The sequence below is a fragment of the Thermobia domestica genome, chromosome 2, assembly GCF_964235325.1.
Source record: "Thermobia domestica chromosome 2, izTheDome1.hap1.1, whole genome shotgun sequence".
Lineage (NCBI taxonomy): Eukaryota > Metazoa > Arthropoda > Insecta > Zygentoma > Lepismatidae > Thermobia > Thermobia domestica.
The window spans coordinates 265139116-265160723 of NC_137455.1; the positions used below are offsets into that span (position 1 = coordinate 265139116).

The 21608-nt window shown below is 36.7% G+C and overlaps 1 protein-coding gene across 2 annotated transcripts in view; it reads right to left on the reverse strand.

Annotated features, from left to right (window-relative positions):
- The window catches only part of LOC145678468 (uncharacterized), a 38621-nt gene extending 18446 nt beyond the window's left edge, over positions 1–20175 (reverse strand). Inside the window, exon 1 of one of the 2 annotated variants that reach the window (XM_081748634.1) lies at positions 20049–20175. The gene's annotated coding sequence lies outside the window, so the exon portion shown is untranslated. The other variant, XM_081748635.1, reaches the window with a different exon arrangement.
- Positions 20176–21608: the final 1433 nt, after the last annotated feature.

A 21608-nucleotide genomic window follows, 5' to 3' on the forward strand; every position in this document is an offset into this window, starting at 1 on the left:
AAGGAATTTAAAAAATGGAAATATTCCCGGATTTTTTCCCTGGCCTATAAATTCCCGGGAAGGAATTTATTTCCATTTCTTTATTTTATCTTCCAAATTATAAGAACTGTATGACCAATTACATTATTTTAATATGTTATGATTTACTTCTAGGTTTTAAAGAATTTGAAGGTTAAAAAATTTAAAATTCTTTGTCTGTACATTATATAACTAATAATATGAGTTTTTAAGTTCCATTTCCATTTCACTAAAAAAAAGTAGGGTAATTGTTTAGTATTGGAGGCCAAAAACTAGCAAAAATAGGACGATTTACGGAACAAATGAGTTGATAATGGTGTTTAGTCAAGAAAGTATCGAACACAATTGTTTAGGGCAGTAGGGAATTTGTACAAACCGGAATTGGAAGTGATTTATGTGAGAAAAGAAAGTGAATTGTTGGTAACGAAAATAAAGAACAACTTGCCCTGCGGGGTTCTACCCCGCGTTCATTCGCTAACGCTCGCTCGGAAATGATGTCTGAATTTAATGTTGCTAACGTAATTTAACGTATGAAACCATAAAACCACCACATCGAAATAGAATATCGCAAAAAAGTAGGTGCAAAAGCTGGCCTACCAAAGCTAAACAATAGCCAAAAGTAGCAAAGTACTAACTTACAAATGATGAAAAGGGATTATTTTGTAAAGTAATGTAGAATTACGTAGAAATAGAGATGAGGTACTATTAATAAACCTTGAACCACCGTCAGCAATAGACGTCGGTCTGTCTCCTGTCTCTGACTCGAATTTCTGAAGAGGTACTTGGACTTCTCTTACATGTGAATTAAAGCATGAGAAATGGGCAGGAAGAAAGGTCGTGTGTGGCAATATTACATGCAAAATTATAAAGATAAGAAAGTATCTTGCAAATATTGTGAACATACATATTTATGCGCAAATGTTGACAAAATGCTGGGACATATATCTTCTGAGTTAGCCCAACTTAATTTGTTAACAGAGAGAGAGAGAGAGAGAGAGAGAGAGAGAGAAAATACATTTAAGTTAAGCACAACTGAACAACAAACATGGGTGAGTGATTAGCTTTCGCGCTTCTATCGTGAGGTCCGAGATTCAACCCCGCATTCGACCATTTTGGCAAAAGATTTTCTTAATTCCATCTGTGAATGTAGAGATAGTGCGTGTACTGTGAGTCCTAGCCGTTACCAGCAGTGATGGATTTGCGAAGAGGGTTAGGGAGGGTATGTCTTTCGGAAAAAATGTCGATAATTCAGAAGTTAAAATAAAGTTAAACAGCTTCTAAAATTGCCCTCAAATACTACATTCTTCATGTTAGCTTTAATTCATAAACCATGTGCTCCATCTGTCATGATGGTGAATTCCGGAGCGAAATATGGCATTTAGGTCATGGAATCTTATCTAATTTAGAATATACTATGAGAAAGCTATTTAAACAGAAAAATCATGAAAATGAAAAAAGCCAAAATTTCCAAAATTCTCGTTTTTTTTTCAAGAAAGCCGGCTTTTTATGTGCAAAAAACCATCGATTCAAAAAAGCCGGCTTTTTTGCATTTCTATACAAAATTTAATAAAACTTAATTCTAGAGCTCCTTCGTGGCCATAACTGCCGGAGATGGAGGCACCGAAATACAAAATTTACGGAAAAATGAACAGAATCAGACGAAATGTCATTATGACAGTACCGGTAACAAAAAAGAGTAATAAAGGTAATCAGTGTAGGGTGATTAATCAGGGAGAAAACCTAAGTTAAATTATGGACCATTTGAGTTTACGAATTAATGTAATATTAGATAAACAGGTAATACAGCGTAATATGACAGTGCTTCACACTAGCTGTTATTAAGTAACCTAGGACGTGTTTGTTGCAGTAAGGAGACAAATACAGAAATGTACAGCGGAAAGTAATAAGTGTTGTATCTGAACTGAATGTGGTAAATTTTTGCGTGCTATCCCATTTTATGGGGCCTGTAAAATACACGGAAAATAATTTGTTACTTGATTGCACAATGGGTCATTCTACGCCACTTCAGCCAGGGGCTAACACCCACCTGTCTCAGAATGGAATGAAAATTCTTGTGCTTATGTAGTTTTTGCTGACGATTCCGAAACTGCAAACCGTTTGAAAATCGATCCATTGGTTCTGGACTTACGGACCTTTGAAAGTGAAACCTGTAATGTGAGAGATAGTAGTCGCGAGAGCTAAGGTCATATTGAAAATAGGGTGTAACTTTCTTTAAAGTTAACGTAGAAACATGATCTTTCTTTTGTTTGCTTCCTCTATAAATATACTTTACAGATACATAAAAGTTATTCTTGCAACGGTAGAAGGAAAAGAGAAAATTATCAGTAAGTTTAAAAAAATGCAGGTAAAAAACGCCTAACATTGTAATTCTAAGAACACATCAGCCGCCATCGCAATTTGCATGAAATTTTGTACAAAGAATCGTAGCAGTAGTGAAAAAATGATGATGGGCTATGCACAGGAACTATAAAAAAATGTGATAAGTTGAATGTTTTATTTCAGAGTTTGTTACATGTGAAGTAAACAGGTATGAAAATAATATTGGCGTAAAATCAAGAAATAAAAACTTTTACATTATGTACGGTTGAATATCTATTTTCGCATATGTACTCTCCACTATTTTGTCAGCTTGAAATATCTGACAGTATGTATGCTTGTCCCGTGGCCGTGGTTACATCTACAGTGCGGACCACTTATAACTCGGAAATAGCGAATTACTGGATATTCCGAACATAAATGAACTCCCCGTCACACCGCCTATTTGAAAATGAAATGAAATGAAATTTTGAGTTTTACGTCCCACGGTTATGCCGGTTAGGCTAAAGGAGACGGTGATAATGAGTAATGAATGAAATAGTGGAATGAAGAAAGTGGGAGGAAACGGGAGAACCCCGAGAAAACCCACGCACACGGTGTTTGTCCACCACAAAGTTCACTTGGCAGGAGCAGGGTTTGAACCCGAGACCCCTAGCACCAGAGGTGAACGCTCTACCACTGAGCCACCGCGGCCCCCACACCGCCTATTTAAAACAAGGAAGAAATGTCCATATATTATGAAGAATATTTTCGTAAAGACCGCTTATAGCGAAATGTTGTGGAAGAGGTTGTTGATCCTCAAATTTGGAGTGAATTTCAGGAAGCTGCAACGCAGGGAATTATGTTTGTCGACTATGTCGCTGCAGATGATGCGCTTGTAAATTAGGATCCCGATGTTGATAATTCAATTGTGGAAAGCGTGAGGGAAGCTACGAAGGAAAATGAAGCATATTCCGATGATGAGGGAGAAGTGGAAAATGTGAAACAACCCGTGTTCCAAAGAAGTGATCCAAAGTTTGGAAACTTTGCAATGCTATCATTCTGAACACAGCAACACGGTGCCGAACAATGCATTTCGGGCATTTGAGGAAGTAGAAGCGGCGGTGCTACGAACAGCGGCAGCAGACGCGGTTCAGAAGAAAACTGCAAACTTCTTCAAGCGTGCTTGAACAGGTAGGAAGAAATGCAATATGTACGATAGGCTAGTTAACAACCCAAGTAATAAAATTATCTTCAGATGTAACATTATACTGCTGTTTATTCTTTTTTAAATGTATCTGCTTATTATCTAATCCTTTGGTTTTTCCATAACTCGAAAAAATAATTATTTTGTTTATAACGAAGTTCGGGTATAAAGAACTCATTGTGTTGGTCAATTGAGATTCGTTATAAATGGACTGCACTGTACTTGCCAGAGAACATTCGTGACAGGCACCAGATAAGTGTTTGTGTTCTCTGGCCAGTAAAATGATGCAGAAGGGCCATGAGGGTGCATGAACATAATAGCAGTATCTCCTTCTGAGAACACTTCAGTTATTAACCCAATGTATCACGTTATTGTACTTGTACGCTACACAGTTATGTAATCTGATTACTGGTAATGTTTTACATGGTATTGGAGTTACTGACCCATCCCTTGGAAAACTGGTTGACAGACAGAATTCCTTGTCACTCAACTCCAGTTGTCCAGTTGGCTGGAAGCAATGGAAACTTGTCGTTTGCAGCCAAAAGCCTGTCTGATAAATTGCTCAAATAGTTTGCATGTCTTCTGCTACAAAATAAAACCGAACGCCAACAACAGTTCTCTGAAAGCTTGCTTTAGTTACAGTTCGCTTTATGGTATCACCAATACCATCACAGGGTGACTTGCCATGGATCGTTGCAAAAATGAGCACCGAGCTTTTAATTGAAAATCGGCTTCATAACGACACAAATTTAAGAATTTAGAGTTCTTATACTGTGATGCACAACCGTCAGTAAAATACTCAATTTCTGTCACATTCTTGCGAGTTCCAGGCAGATGTTATTCTAGAACATTCCATGGCAGATGGAACATTCTAGAATGTTTCAGACCAAGGACGAACATTCTAGAATGTTCCAGGCAAAGGAAGAACATTCTAAATAGTTTCAGACAAGGTAAATACATATTCTGTCTACAGAGCTCCAGATAAACAATACATTCAAAGGTTCCAAACAGCAGTTAATCTCGAATGTTACATAAAGTCCAAGAACGTTCTGTTCAATCAGATAAAGGAGAAAAGAACTAAGAACAAAGAAGAAAAACAAAGAACTAAGTCACCAAATGTAACCTGTATTGCCGATCCCCTGAGGAGGTATTTATAGGATAAATCAGGTCTAGCATCATGTGACATATTTTCAACTCATCACAATTTTTTAAAGATTCTTATGAATTGATCATCACAATTTTTTTAACAATTGAATGGATACGTTGCTACGGTTCTTTATACAAATTAAGATTAGGGCTGATGAGTTCTTGCAATTACAATGTTAGGCATTTTTCACCTGCATTTTTCGTTTTTAATTTACTGATGATTTTCTCTATCCCTTCTACTTTTGCGAGAATAACTTACGCATCTGTAAAGTATATTATAGAGGAAACAAACAAAAGAAAGTTCATGTTTCTACGTTACTTTTGAAGAAAGTTACACCCTTTTTTCAATGCGCCCTTAGCTCTCGTGACTACTATTTCTCTCGTTACAGGACTCAATTTCAGAAGTCAGTAAGTCCAGAACCAATGCACCGATTTTCAACTGGTTTGCACTTTTGGAATTAGCATCAGAAACTACATAAGCACATGAATTTTCATTTCATTCTGCGATAGATGGGTGTCAAATGAGACAAATCCTGGCTGAAACGACGTGGAATTATCCCAATAGTATTGTACACGTAATGAAAAAATTATCAGTTTTTAAAGTGTGACGAAGTACTTCACACGAAAGACATGATGAAGTGCAGTGCTACGTGAAGACAGTGTACAAAGCAGGGTTGGCAAAAACCAAGGGTTTTATTGAAAAAAAACCCGGTTTTTCGGTTTAAACTTTTTTTTTTTTTGTTTTTTAATAATTTGCTCTATGTATTTATATCACATATGAACAGAAATAAGATTGTTTCGCCTTGCTGTTATTATGCAACAACAGGATTATGCTGGAAGTGGTCTTACAAGCTTAAAGCGGGATCCAAACAGCTTCCCAGTTTACATCCGAGAAAAATTGTCCTCCATTTGGACTCGAAACTGAGACTAATTCGCCACAAATGCAATGAGTCTGCCGACTCACTCACGAAGGACTCCTGATAAAAATGCATTGTATTGTTCTTTACGTACTTGTTAATATAATTGTCAAGAGTTATTTCAGGACAAATAGATAAATAGTTGCACAAGTGATCGGGGAACTCCCGCGTTAGCCATTGGGAAAATCCTGTTATTACTTTAAATGTAAAGCAAAACCTGTTATTGCTTTGCATGTAAAATCTAAGGTCAACGTATCATAATCAGTACCCTAGAACTGAGGTATTAAATTCCAAATTTATTATGTAGATATCATTCAATAAAATTAAAACGAAGCCCAATCCAAGCTAATGTTGAAAGCTACGTAGGCAGTCGATAAATTTTGCAAATGTCTATCAATACATTTAGGCAACCTTTGCTTCTTTATAAAACAAGCATTCAGGCAAGCAAAAACATACAATTTAGCTCCGTTTCGTATGTTTAAGCTTAACATCTTTATGTAATACCGAGGTTATAAAGAAGACTTTCGCTTTAAAGTGACATCCAAACCGCTACTTGGTTTACACATGAAAGAAGGGTTGTGATTCGACCGAGAATTGAACATAGGACACCTCCATTAAAAGGTGAAAAGGAGATAAAACTAATGCAGATGGTTTGATATGTGGAAACGTCACCATGAAGTTCACATGATTTAAAGCATTTATCGTTTTTTTTTACTTTTTTGTTTAAACGGTTTTTTTTTTTTTTTAAACCAGTTGGTTTAAACCGGCCAACCTTGGTACCTCGGTTGATAGATGGGTCACAAAGGCATGTTTTATATATATAAAGTGTTTTTCCACTATTCTCGTTCATGCGTACAACAACCACCTCGCTGATGACTTGTTCACCATGCACGCACACCCTCGCTACCGCTCAAACCCCCTGACTCGGTTGGATAGCATTCGTGCTTTTTAGTGACCACCCAGCAAAAGTTGGTTTGTGTTTTAAAGTTAATCCGTGGTTCATGCACTGTAGTTTTTATGCCGTATGTGCACTTGCTGCAGTTATACTTAATCCTTCTAAAGTTAATGGGGGACCCATTAATGCAATTCCTCATTTTAGAAACACTTTCTAAGGCGCTTAAGAGTGCATTTCCTGCTAAGAGAAGTTCATATGTCTGGCATACAAGTCCGCTTCTGTGGCAACTTAGTACAGAACAGAAGTATCTTCGTATGAGTTTTGTAATTTTTGATGTTCTAGGGACAAGTGATCGGTAAGGGACCTCTAACCCTTTCGGGTACCTGGGTTTTGGGGGTATTTTTTAGACTTTCAGTCAAGCAGCTACTGCATCGTCACTATTTATCCTAGGATCATGGTTCATACCTCATTCTCTTCAGAATGGTACCACTTGCATGCCCATACCATATACCAGGAGAGGGAAAGTGATGTCAAAGGGAAAATTTCGGGAAAAAAATTCTTTTTCACACTTTGGGCCCCTCTGGAACAGCCTTGTGTGAACGTAGAAATCTCAAAAAAAAAAAAAAAAAATCTAATAAATAGAACTTGGTAGACTGAATGTGTATACCAAATTTCAAGTTCCTATCTTGAATACTAAGGGCGGGAGAAATTTTATCAAGAATCCCCACAATGCCCCATATTACCGCAAAAGACCATGATCTCAGGTAAAAAAAATTCCTGGGACATCTCTATTGACCCTAGGACTATAATCCGCCAATCATTCTCTTCAGAATAGAACTGCCTTTCAGGCGGTACCATTCACATGTCTCCATCATGTATCTAAGGAGGGAAAATCCCGAAAAAAAAAGATGTTGGTCAAAATATTCCTCTTTTAACTTTCTGCCCCTCTGGACCCCCCTCCCCTTGTTTTAACGCAGAAATCTAAAAAAAAAAAAAAAAAAATTGTTAAATACTACCAGGTGGGCTGAATGTTTATGTACAATTTCAATCTTCTAGGTGCAAAAATAAACCCGCAAAAAAAAAAGTCCAATATTGCCCTACACAGAAGTATATTTTGATAAAATTCCCTGAGACATCCCTAATTACCCTAGGGTCATGTTTCGCCCATCATTCTCTTCAGAATAGAACTGCCTTTCAGACGTTACGACTCACGTGTCACCATCATGTATCTAAGGCGGGAAAATCCCGAAGAAAGGGATTTTTTGGTCAAAATATCCCTTTTTTCAACATTTTGACCCTCTGGACCCCCCTGTTTTAACGCAGAGATCTTAAAAAAATCTGATAAATACTAACAGGTGGGCTGAATGTTTATACACAATTTCAATCTTCTAGGTGCAAAAGTAAGCCCGCCAAAAAAAGAAAATATATATATATATATATATATATATATATATATATACCGACAATGTCCCATATTCCCGTATACAGAAGGATATTTTGTAAAAATTCCCTGAGACATCCCTAAATACCCTAGGATCATGGTTTGCACATCATTCTCTTCAGAACAGAACTGCCTTTCAGGCGGTACCATTCACATGTCTCCACCATGTATCTAAAGCGGGAAAATCCCGAAGAAAGGGATTTTTTGGTAAAAATATCCCTTTTTCAACTTTTGCCCCTCTGAATCCTCTCCTGTTTTAACGCAGAAATCTGAAAAAAAAATTCTGGTAAATACTACTCGGTGGACTGAATGTTTGTGCAAAATTTGAATCTTCTACGTGCAAAAATAAGCCTGCCAAAAATAATGAACATAGGCTTAATAAAAGAAAATATATATTTTAAAATTATGACGTCATCACGTCCTATGTCTCGACGCAGGAAGGTGTGAAACCATACGTAAGGTCTTCTACAATGCCTCTGGACTTGAAAAACAAAAAACAAAAACATGTACACCTTGTCTCAAAAAGGTTGAGCGCATTCTTTATTGGTGTTTTGAGGCAAAAATTTTCTAAGTCCAGCTTCGGGTATCTTCGGAAAAAAGTAAACCAGGTTCGAACCTCCAAGCCAGCCTTTCCAATCGGGAAAAAGGTTTGCAGATGTGTTTTTCTTCTTTTAAATATAATAAGACTTGTTACCAAGTGTAGAAAAAAAGCAACATTGATTGAAGTACTTAATGATTCAATATTTCGAAACTTTGTATTAATGTCAGCACTGCTTGTTTGTCATTTAGCTCTCCATACGTAATTGAACAATTAGATACGTAAACGAATCTTTCCATATGTAAAAGAATGCTCAAAGTTAAGACATAGAGCATAATTATCGCCTGAGTACTAAAATAAAAGTCAAAGTAGAACAAAAACAGCGTTTGTAGTGGATATGAATGGCATAATTATCTTTAGAACCGTTATATATGTTTCGCTAGAAGCATGCTTCCGAAAGTTATTGTATTAGCTCACTGGTAAGCTGTCGGATTTCAAATCTGAAGGTTACGAGTTCAATCCCCATCTGGGGTACTGATGTTTTTTTATGAAATTGTATTTTCCGCAATGAATGAAAAATTATATAAAATAATTACATTAAAATACATCAGTTGTATATATATAACATAATCATTGCAGAACATAGTAATTATTATGTTTAAAATATAACATCTGAGATAGGTAGGTATTCACAGTAGGTCGGTATTATATATGAGAATGTTAAATACAAGTTAGGAAAATCGTTCAATAGCAATAAATAAATTATGTATTGTACTTATTTGCAGCTATTTGTCATATAGTGGATACTTCTCAATATTCACATTATGTTCAATGAATATCATCTATGCTCAATGAATATCATTTATGTTCTTGAAAAAAATATTCGATGCATAAAGAGAGGGTATAAACAGAGAATCCAAAGTCGCAACGCTCGCAAGAAATTCATGAACCCCAAAGGTCACGTGAGCAGACTGGAATTGTCCTTATGAAGCATACCACAGCAGAAAATTTTTACATAGATTTTCAATTCAATTCCCATTGGCGTAACTAGGATATTTTCCTAGGGGGGGCATGGTCCATTTGTTCTGAAAAATTAGAAGAATTTTTTAGAAGACCTTGTCATGATGTTATATATGGTATTTCTTACCCCGCACTCATTATCAACACAAAGTTATTTAGTTCTAACACAACACTGTCGTGTAACATTTCAGTGAAAATTTATTTTTCAGAAATTTGCTAAAAAATATTCCCTATATTCTGATGCTACTATATAACTACCTAAAATCTAATTATGGAAATTCATAATGTTCTATTACTGTTTTACTCGAGCAATTCTGAGCGAAAATACATTATTCGTAAACGTTAACTGTCATGCTCTCTGTTTACTCTTACACAGGGGTAAAAGTGGGTCTGAAACGATAGGGGGACGAATGACGTCACGCCGTCTCCCATGCCTATTTTTGCCCATTGCATTTTTTAGGAATTGGAGGGGCGCCGTATATAGTTTTGGAAGTGGGAGGACGGTGTCCTCCCGCGTTCCCCTTTACTTTTACCCCTGCTCTTACATCTTATAGAAACACAAATAAATATACAAGCAGTGACATAATTTAAAGTTACAACTTTTTAAAAATCAGTCATGGGCTAATGTTTATTCATTTATGTATTTAAAGTAAAGTGTAAATTTTTTTCATTGTCGTTTTCTAATGTTGCAGTTTAATTACATAAATCTTTGCGAACAAAGAAATACAATCAACTTTTATACACAAAACATTTTTAACTAAAAAACAGAAACAATGATATAGAAAACAGTGGTAGAAATATAGTTGGCAAACTTCCCGAACGACTTAAATATTTAAAAAAAAAATACAATTAGAGTGAAGCAGATCAACAATACGAGAGGAGAAGACATGTAGACGGACTTGAGGGACCCGTTTTCCTATAAAAGATGTTTCCCATTATCTTTTCAATTAAATATTGAATTACACACCTTACAATTTTCGGGAGAACGTATGATAAGTGGCCCTGATGGACAAGCAGATGTGATTGTAAAAATTAAAACAACAAACATTTAATGAAACAAAGATTCAACCAGCAGAATTGATTGATAATAATATTAATCACAATATTTTGAGAGAGAGAAAAAATATATTAACACTTGTAATATTCCTGAATTACATTATGAGCTTTTAAGCATATTGTTGTAGTTACATCGTTAGCGTCAACCGTTGGGAAATATCATTAGAGCCAGGGAACACCCACGAAGAGGTCCACCGGACCCGAACCCTCAATATATATATATATATATATATATATATATATATTTAATGATTGTGTTTTGTCTGTACCAGGGAGCACTCATGGAAAGTCCACCCAATTTGGACCGCATGAAATCTTAGTGACTTGACATACATATGTGCACTTCCTTAATAAAACTATACTTGACTTAACAGTGAAATTATTATTGGTTTATTTCCGAAGAACAAAGAAAAATTTAAATATTTATATTGGGTAATCAGTAAGCACAAGAATTTCTCTAGATTAGGGAAATTTCCCTCAAACTACGAACACTGCTTGTTATTGCTGCGATACCCATGTAACTTTTACAGCATGAAACTAAAATATCAGGTTATCAGGAACATATTTTTTTTCTTTAGCATAGCACAAATACACTCCCTTTTCGAAAGCAAAATCTAAAAATTGTTCATGTGGTGCACAACTTACGCTACTTGGAAATTATTTATGGTTCGGACGCAGAATAACGCCGTGTCTGTGTCTTGGAATATTGTACCCCTCCCAACTTTCGACACTCTGAACAAAAATTTCTGGGTGTGCACCTGATTACAGTTTATACCTTAAGAATGTAACTACAAACTTTAGTTCATAAATAATACTAATACTAATACTAAGAAGGAGGAGGAAAAGCAACAAACGATATTGAATAGTGACTTTTGAATGGGTATTATATGCGTAATTGCTTCAGTTTAGCAGTTCAAGAATTCGGCTTCTTTTTTCTTTCCCTTCTGTTTTTTTTTTTTTTTTTTTTTTTTTTGGGTGTACCTTAATAATTTGCTCTGAGAATCGTAACTGTTCAAACATTACTACAGTATGCTATAAATAAAATAATAACAATAAGACTGATCTATCACACATATATAAAGAAGAAAAAATACTACCTCAATAAGTGAATTACTTGAAAGAATACAAAAATAATTTAGATTAATGAAGCTATCAAATAAAAAAAATCGCATACAGCGCAAGTCGAGAGGTCGCTATACTGCCCACTATCACATTGGTCCAGGTATTTTATTACATTCAGGCACAAGACCATAGATCCATATTAAAAAAAAAAAGAAAAAAAGTCGATAGGCGGACGAATATAGACACTATTAAACATGTCGAATGCAAGCATCATTAAAGTTGTTATGCGTAATTGAGGTAAATTAATAACATTATTTTCATCCAGTATAAAAATTCTGGGGAGGACCAGCTTTGCTTCAAGGGGGAGCCGGCACCCCCTGGACCCTCTGTAGTTCCGCCTATGTCAATTCCTGATATATGCTTTTGCAATGTGGAAGTGGTGATGCCTTGAGTCGCTCTCTCTCGCTCGCTCGCTCACTCTCTATTTATACAGAATATAAAAGTGGCCGTATGTGTGTGTTTCAACATAATTCTGATATATCTAGAGCAATTTTAACTATATTTCTTACAGTCTGGAAAAGAGTACTGTTGGGCTACATATCAAAAATGCTAGAAACGGGTCGATATTATTAGTATCGAATCCATAGTTTCGTGGTCGCTTAGGTGAATAGTTCTACTTTCAACTCAAGTCCAATTAAGCTCCCATTAGCACCCAGGGTGGTTACGTAGCGACATAAAAATATCGACATCAACCGATATTAGAATCGAATCATAAGTTTTCAGCGCCGCTAACAGTGCCACATTTTCCATTAGTTCACATTAGTCCACATTTCACATTAGTCCCATTGCCTAGAGGGCAACATATTTGTAGCGTGCGAAGTTTAAAATTTGAATAATGTCCTAATTTTTTCCTTATGAAAAAGTTAAAAATCAAGAGTAAATATACTATTTCATGAACAATCCTCTTTTACTATTGTAATATGTTCAATAATAACGTTAGAAATCCAAAAAATAATTCAGAACATGTTTCACGTTTGTTATTTTTTTGTTACGTAGTTGTAGCTGTAGCATCTAGTGAATGGTATTTAACTGTAATAAATTCACTAATTAAGCATATTCGAATTAAGTTTTATTTTTAAGTTAGGGATGAAGGGGCGGAGAAATATGTAGTTATTGGGAACGACGAGAGCAAAAGTGTGTATGTTTACCGAGCTTATGTGCAGAGATCGGAAGATGCAGAAGATGAGGGGCAAGATTAATGAACTTGAACAGAGGTTGAAAAAGAAAAGAAAGAAATCAAATGATGGAATGATGAGGACTAGCTCGGGAGAGTAATGCTCCCGGAAGTAGAAACGAGAAACACATTTCTGATTGGTTGGAGTTATCCACTTCTTGCCACGTTGCATTCAAATAGCAGACAACAAACGCTTGCTGCTGTCGGCCTCCGTGGCCGAGTGCGCTAGCGCTATATGCTAGTAATAAAATCCTCTTTTGGCGCGAGTTCAAACCCCGCCCGAGGAGTTTTTTTTACATTTTTTACATTTTTATAACACTTATTAAATTAAAATAATATGAAAATAATACTTAAAAAAGTGATTTATTTATTTTTATGCAGATAAGTAGTTGTAGTACTTATGCCCTTGTACTCCATGATATAGGGTCGTTTTGTTCCCCTTGTACTTCATGATATAAATTTTGTGACCAACTTAAAATAACTGGCTAGGATAGCGCGTAAAACAGCTGTCTAGAGTAGCGCGCGGAAAAACGTACTTCCGGGAGTATTACTCTCCCGAGCGGGTCGTGAATGATGGACTGTAGCCGTGAATTAGAGAGAATCTTTTGTTATAGTTATGTAGACCTTGAATTCTTTTGCTGTTGTATTTCGGTAATCCCCGGGAGAATATTGGGATGAGACTGTGCTTTTGACAATTTGTTTTTGGCAATACCGGGAGAGTGTTAGGTTATATTAGTTAGCCGGACATGGTGTTGATTTTGAATAATCGGACAAAGTGTTGGAAAATAGAAACAACAAATGAAGGATGTTAATATGTAGAAATAAATAATGTGTAATCGTGTTGATGCAGAAATGGAGCCATAAGTGGCTGAAGTCTTTTGTATGTTAAGGAAAGTTAGATCCAGTGTGGCAATTGATATTTTAGGATTTATGTGCCAAGCGTGGCTGTTGATAATAAGGTTGAAGATCCGAGAGTGGACACTGTTATGTTAGATTGATGAGCCAAGAGTGGCTTTTCATATTTTAGTGGCTTATGGTAATGCCAAGTGGGATTATAGTTATTGTTATAGTTTTTGGGATTCAGAAAGGCTCCTGTTTAATTGAGTGTATTGGTTTAAGTCAATTAAAGGTTGACAGTGAAAAGAAAGTGGTATAATTCATTTGTAAACTCTAGTAGATTTGAGAAGTTAATTAAAGTAATACTTTGCTTCACTGAAGGTAGCAAAAATAAACAAACCTAACAATTATAATACATATCCTTAGGGGGGAGTAGAAGTCCGAATTTTTGCGAAAAATTGCGTATCTCACAAGCCGTTGAACTAAGAGCTGAAATTCAGCACCAGAAAGCAATAAATCTGAAATGGTTCACGGTACCACCTCCTAGAACTCGAGATGTAGGGGTTTTTCTGATTGGCTAAATTAAGACCTCAATGATTTATCCTTCAACAAGCAAGCTTTTTATGACCATTTCCGTGGGAAAGTCAGAAGAAACACGTCCCTAGCAATCGTAATATGGATAGTTCGCGTCCACCACGGGGTATTTGTTTAGTGTTTTTTTGACTCACCTATATAAACAAATCACACATATAGGCAATTTAACATATTTTGGGAGAGTAATTTTGTGGTTCGTTGGCGCTTCATCGCGTCTCTACCAATGGTAGTAAAATTTTCAAAATGGAACTGGGGCCACCGCGGATCGTCGCTGCGGGACCACCAATTTTTGGCGAGAGGTCAATAGTTGACCATCTGTAGTCCACCGACGCTTACAGCTTAGAGTAATGAACGATGTCTTTGCCTTGTAGACTTCATGACTACCGACTTATTATTATTATTATTATTTGTAGTAATAGTAGTATAATTGATATTAGAATAATTATATTGTCTATGTATTGTCTCGGTAGGACTACGCACAGTATTTGGCTCGTTTTGGTTCGACTCGACTCTAATCCGAGTCGAGTTGAAGGAAATATTTCGCGCCGATTCCTAGAGTAGACCTTAAAGATGTCTGTTTCTAGTCGAGTCGAGTTTCAAAGAAAAGTCGCTCGTGTCCATCCCTACTAATGAGAGCTTAATCGGAGTTAAGCGAAATCGAAAGTCACACTATTTCTCTAAGCGACCCCGAAAACTATGAATTCGACACTAATATCGATCATTTTCTAGCAATCTTTTATATGTATCCCCCTCCTATTCGCCATAGGTAACCCAACAGCACTCTTTTTCAGACTATAAGAAATGTGGTTAAAATTACTCTAGGCCAGTGATTCTCAATCTAGTTCCTATCACGATCCTCTTTTATCACATCCTCTTGCCAGTGACCCTTTTATAATTTGTTTTATAATAAGCTTGTGTGGGATTTTTAACATACCTATTTCTATAATAGTAGAATCCATTTCTTGCTTATAGTGAACAGTACCGTGGCATGGAAAATTAGCGCCCGGGACGAGAGTATACGACGTTTCCGTACATATGAGTGAGGTCGACAGACTAACTGCGAATCGCCACCATGGTTGGCACGAAGCTCAATAAAATTTTCAAAAGTAAACCCTGCCTTTCCTTGATTTTGAGCACATTTTATTACGTTTTTCCTTCTATTTTATACATGTGCACATGCACCTTCCTAACATGAGTAACACACTTCCTCCGAAATTCGTGCCTCCTTTTTTCGGCGCCCGGCACTGACAGTGGATTCAGTAACTGTGATATCTATATTCCCAACGACGAAGGTGCTGGTTCAAGATGGATGTTAAACTCCTTCATTGAAGACGTCATTAACGTATCTGATCCCACAACTTCTTGACCAAATAATAGAATGATCATGCGACAAGTCTTTGCAACTGGTTTTCTGTAACGAAGACTTGGACAAGTTCTGCCTGATGAGGAGAGAAGAATATCGTGATCTGGTATCTGCTGCTGGTATCTGCATACAGCTCTGCGAAGGCTTCATCATGCTGGGTTACATGGCCGTGTTGCTGCCGTGAAGGAAAACTCTCAGACGACCACAAAATTTACCGTCTCGCGTTTGCACAGGCGAATGTGGGTCGCAATTGGGAAAACGTAGTTTTCTCAGATGAATCCATATTCACAACATCAAATGAGGGACGCCGTTTTGTGTATCGTCCGAGAGGCACCCAATATGACCCTGGATATGTGGCTGCTTGCAATCGCAGTGGCCGTGTATCTATTTTATGTTGGGAATGGATTTCCAGTCGCGGAGCAGGACAGCTTCACAGAATTGAAGGACATCTGGACAGTGCTCAGTACTTAGACATTATGAGTAATATCATGGTGCCATCTGTACGAGTATTACAGCCTGATGGTGTAATTCAGTTCCAGCACGACCAGTCGCCAATACATACTTCCCGTGTGGTTCAGGAATGGTTCGCAGTGTAGCCTGAGATTGATTTAATTGACTGGTCGCCTCGTGGAGCAGACCTCAATCTCATGGAAAATATGTGGGCAGAGGTGAAGCGCACTCTAAGGGACAGTTGACCTGAGGCAGATCCACCAAGAACTCAGGATGACCTGTGGCATCTTGTTTCCGGAGCATGGCTGGAGGTAGGGGAAGGAGATAGATTTGTCACCCATTTAATAGATTCCATGCCCAGAAGAATGAGGCGTGTAATAAATTCAGAAGGGTCTTGGGCACAATATTAATGTCCACGCCCTAACTCCCGAAAACAGCTCTTTTCAAAAACGCTTCTGAAAATATTTCTAGAAGTAAACCACTCCTTGTATCCGAATTCAGTGCAATTCTACTAACAACAACAAAAAAAAAAGATAAATCGCTGCAGGCTTTGAACTCAAGACCTCTTCATTGCCAACCCCGTACTCTACCAGTGAGCTAACATGAACACGCAACCCAAACACGACTTTCAATTTCTGGTATTCGATGACAATGATGCTCATATACTTTGCAAATGTTGTATTCAACTTGGGATATTCCGCAACACACACACACATAAACAAAGCGAGAGAGAGAGAGAGAGAGAGAGAGCGATGAATATACAAAAGCATATTCAACGTATTCGAATGAGACTCTAAGTAACGACATTCCGTTCTAAAGAGAATTTGTGTTTCTTCCCGTGACGTTAAGGGGATCGGGAAAAATTAGTGTGTCTTGAAGCAGGATCCGACTTTGGATACTCTGTTTATACACTTTCTATATCCGTAGGAATATACTGTATTTCACGAATGTAAATGACATGCTGTAATGAGAATATTGGGAAGCTAGATCTGTGTGACAAGTAGCTGCAAATAAATACACTACATAATTTATTTATTGCTATTGAACGATTTTCCTAACTTGTATTTAACATTCTCATATATAATACCGACCTACTGTGAACACCTACCTATCTCAGATATTATATTTTAAACATAATAATTACTATGTTCTGCAATGATTATGTTATATAGATACAACTGGTGTGTTTTAATGTAATTATTTTATATAATTTTTCATTCATTGTGGAAAATACAATTTCATAAAAAACAACAGTACCCCAGATGGGGATTGAACTCGTAACCTTCAGATTTGAAATCCGACAGCTTACCAGTGAGCTAACACAATGACTTTCGGAAGCATGCTTCTAGCGAAACATATATAACGGTTCTAAAGATAATTATGCCATTCATATCCACTACAAACGCTGTTTTTGTTCTACTTTGACTTTTATTTTAGTACTCAGGCGATAATTATGTTCTATGTCTTAACTTTGAGCATTCTTTTACATATGGAAAGATTCGTTTACGTATCTAATTGTTCAATTACGTATGGAGAGCTAAATGACAAACAAGCAGTGCTGACATTAATACAAGGTTTCGAAATATTGTATCAAGTATTTCAATCAATGTTGCTTTTTTTTCTACACTTGGTAACAAGTCTTATTATATTTAAAAGAAGAAAAACACATCTGCAAACCTTTTTCCCGATTGGAAAGGCTGGCTTGGAGGTTCGAACCTGGTTTACTTTTTTCCGAAGATACCCGAAGCTGGACTTAGAAACTTTTTGCCTCAAAACACCAATAAAGAATGCGCTCAACCTTTTTGAGACAAGGTGTACCATGAAACACCCGTATGGTACAAATTGTACCATGAGTTCCACAAAGGGCTAATTTTCCTCCGAAAGTTTATTTATATAACAGTAGTAGGGCGTTAGGCCTATATAGTGTTGGTTGGAAATATGAGAAGGTAAGGATTCAATGTTTTCGTTATTTTTCACTAGTGCGCAACTTACGATGCTTTAACAGCTGTAAAGTGCCATCTGCGGAAGATTAACGTGGCTATGCTACGTTGTTTACTACTTTAATTTGCTAAAATATCAATTTGCTTAAGGTTCCTTCGGTTAAAAGAACCGGTATGTTATGTTGTTTCTGGTTCCCTTCTAAGAAAATTATCTCATTTATTTCTAGCAGTGATTAGCAATACCACAGTTTAAACTACATTAGCCTTAGTGGTATGGCAATTCGGGTTTTTTGTCTTTTCAGCAGCACGGCTATATGAGATGTGAACCTATAGGTCTACTGTAGGATCCGAACATTAGCGTCAGCCTGAAATAGAACCCGGGTCCCCCGCGTGAGCTTACATTTTCTTGTATACTGAAAAATTTGAAGCTTGCATCAATAAGCAGGGTCGCTTTAAAAGGGTATATTAGAATATAGTGTGATGGAGTAGAGTAAAACAGAGATAAGTAGGGTAGGGGCAGAAACGGGCTAGCTTAAATTTAGGGAAGTTTTGATCCATTCTCAAATTAATAGAGTGTAATTTCTCGTTTCTGAATGAGTATACCGGTAAATATTTAGCAGAAAGGGTTTAGAAGTAAGTAAAAAATAGAAAATTTGCAGGAGAAATGAAAAAGACAAGTACTTACACCTAACATAACCAAATCTAATCTAGGGTTCACTCGAGCAGACGGTTCTACCAAAAACAAAATTTATAGGCAAAATACGATGTGAAACACTTTTCGTAAAAGAAGTAGAGTGTGAATATAAGTAATTTCTGTCATTAGATATCATATTGAAATACATTTTCAATGGTAGTGAACGTATTCTAAGTGTAACTATTTACTGAAGCGGAAGAATACAAGGAGGTGGAAATAAACGGTGGGAATGTTCTCTTCGTGTTAGCAATGGACGTTTGCGATGGATATCATGCAAACATACGATTTTATTACAAAGAATTGTGTGATAAAGAGCGTCATATTATAAAGTTTCTGCAGCGTCATGGTATGTTGAAACCTAAAACCAACAGTGCGAAGTGTGGAAAAGAAGTAAAAATTCAAAACTGACGAACTTCTCCTCGAACCGGGCCGGGAAACCAGTGAAGCCACTTTAAAGGTAAGAATTATTACAATTATTTAAGTGTTTCGAAGATGAAAATTATTGCTGATATTTTATCTATTTTTCCACTATCCTCATTTATCATATGCCCCGCATCGCTGACGCGCTCGCTCCATACGGACGCACCCCTTCGCTCCGCTCGGGCCCCTCTGCCGCGCTCCTGCCCTGACTCGGCTAAATAGAAATCGTGCTTTTTAGTGGTCATCTAGCACAAGTTGGTTAGTAGTTTACGCACTAGCTCCTCATTTTAGTGTATGTCCTTCAAAAAGAAACCTTAAAATGCGATAAATGTGTGAAAATTTGGTAGAACCATCTGCTTGTGTAATGCTCTAACCTAACCGAAATAATTAATAGAAATAATCGACATTCTAACATTTTTTCGAAAATTATTCTGGATCCCTACTGCTGAACATCGTCTAGTATACCTGCTGGAGCGGGCATTGTAAAGTTAACCCGAAGTCAAATGACGGAAAGTAAGGCAATTAAAATAAGTCACTCAATAAATAAGAATGGGAATTTCATTATAGGTCGTTTTACCGCAAGAAATGTTACGTCCGGTCACTCAATACATTATTAAAACCCGAAGACCGAGAAGCTCTAACAAATTTAATCCGTTTATCCATTGTTTAATTAATTACATGTTCAAATACGACAAAATATTTTAACTGTAGAAAAACACTTGTCAACAGAGTTATGGTATTAGGTAAGCTCATTATTTACACAGTATAAGTCCTACAGAGATTTATATACGCACACTGAAAGTCGTATCTGAATTTCAATTTTGTATTAAGTACGCTCTAAGACATTACACTTAATAACTGTATAACAGTCAACCACACACGAAACTCTGAAATACTCACATTTTTTTCCTCTCATTTTCTGCCATGTCGAATGATCACTGATGCCAGTTGTAATTTCTAAAGTAATGTTTACAAGAAAACAGTGTTGCTAGGCTCCTGATATTATTATGACAATTAGAACACACAACAGTATGATTTGGGACGTCACTCAATAGTAGTTTGCGTCAATGCAACGAAAAGTTAAACTTTGCGATAAGTAGCATAAAGTTATTTCACTGATAAATATGATTTTTTTCACAAAAGACTTAATGCTAAGTCTGATACAGTTCATCCGCTTGAATTCAATAGAGGAATCAAAATCTTTCCATCAGGCAATGTTTTGCTGTAACCTTTTCTTTTTCTTGAAACATGCATGTGCTGGAACGGCATAACTCACCTGGATTTATTAACGAAGGAGAAGGATTTTTATGTCATTGGTGTCAGATTATCATAGGAAGGATAAACAATTTACCTGGTATGGAGATTGTGATCATCAATCCCATATGGAACTGGGGGTCATTCAACTTCGGTATAATATTGTGGAATGGAAGACTTTGAGGCAAAATCCCGTCAAATCCAAAATGTGAAAGTGTAAAGGAGATAGTTTCACAAGGGTTTCTCATCATTCGATTTCCTTCAAACTTGGCAAATATATAACAAACCGAAAATAAATCGACACATATTTTTATTTCTTTCGGAAAATAGGTTAAGAGGCAAAGGGACCCTTTTCAAAAGAAAAAAAAAAGCCCCTTGACTCAAAGAGCCACATCAAAGAAACAAAATTCTGCTGATCCAAGATGACTTCAAAGTAGGAAATACGTGTTTTGTCATTCCTGCGAGAGAAGGGTTGCAGGGATCAATGGCCAACTTCGAAATAACAAACAAATTTGCCTAGATTAGTGCAGGCGTCCACAAAGCGTGACTCCGAATAATTTTTCCGGAAACCGTGTGGTAGATGGAAAAATAAGTTACCACGTATACCCTTATGTTTGTTGGCAGACGTTTTGAAAGAATATTTTCGTCCCCAGTGTTCCCTGCAGGGTCCCAGACGGGTCCAATAGAATGTTGTTAAATAGAAGCCCTGTGCAAAATGACGGTGGGTCAAAATGGAAACAATCTGCACTGAAAAGCCTATGGTCACATTTATAAATGTGAAATAGTGAGACAGATGTGAAACAGGAAAACAAGTATTTCATCATTTTAAAAATGCACAATGCATTAAGATATAGAAAACAACATGTTCTAGAATTTCAGACGAGTCCTAATCATAATTTTCAAATAACAAGGTGGATCAGCTTATGTATCGTTTCAGAGTTGTTAAAGTGAAATAAGCTATAGGAAGTCTCGACTTGTCTACACTTGTGCAACAGAATAGCAGGTCAAAATGTCAACAAAAACTTGATTGAAAAGTCTATGACTACTTCTATAGATCTGAAACGTTGATAGAGATGTCAAAACAGGAAGGTACGTATTCCGTCATTTCAAAAGTAGGGCAACGTAGAGACGACATAAAATACTTAACGTTAGTTCTCTGTGTGTACGAGAAAAGGATTATAGATAAGGGATAAACGCCTTCTTTGA